Source organism: Salmo trutta, chromosome 14 (genome assembly GCF_901001165.1).
Source record: "Salmo trutta chromosome 14, fSalTru1.1, whole genome shotgun sequence".
Classification (NCBI taxonomy): domain Eukaryota; kingdom Metazoa; phylum Chordata; class Actinopteri; order Salmoniformes; family Salmonidae; genus Salmo; species Salmo trutta.
Genome location: NC_042970.1, coordinates 14,435,904 through 14,436,718, shown reverse-complemented (window position 1 = coordinate 14,436,718; position 815 = coordinate 14,435,904).

Here is an 815-nt window from a genome sequence, read left to right as displayed (position 1 = left end):
AAAATACAAATATTATACTGACTACAAATCAACAAGAAATTCAAAGAGCAGCAAGATCATTTTACTTCATGGTAAGTGAGGACCTTTAGCCTCTGAATAGATGTAAGCTATTAAAACGGTGTTATTTTGTGGGACCTGGCCAGGGAGAGCAGCCTGGTCTCATAGACTAGACGTAACATAGTAAACATAATTCTGGGACACTCACATTAGTATTATATGTGACCGACCGCCTTGATTCAGTCTTGTGTAACAAAGTGTGAAATGGTGTCTTTTACATTGGATATAAGCAGACACAGAACTACAAAATGGTATATCATACACTGCATTTGAAGAACAATGGGAAAGTTATTCTGCTTTGAAAGTTGATAAACTTGTAACCTCACTTTTGAGAAAATGGCCTTTGAATGTTTTGGTACCTACTGGAGAGCTCTTCTTTGTCTACACCCATTCAGCATCCTTCACACCCTCTTAAGCTTTATCCCTACCAATCTCTTTAACCTCTCTGGGGTATGTGGGACGATTTCGTCCCACCTACGTAACAGCTACTGAAATTCCAGTGGCGCGATTTTTGAATCGTTAGAAATACTATTACTTCAATTTCACAAACATATGACTATTTTACAGCTATTTAAAGACAAGAATCTCGTTAATCTAACCCCACTGTCCGATTTCAAAAAGGCTTTACAACGAAAGCAAAACATTAGATTATGTCAGCAGAGTGCCCAGCCAGAAAAAATCAGACAGCCATTTTTCAAGCTAGCATATAATGTCACACAAACCCAAACCACAGCTAAATGCAGCACTAACCTTTGATG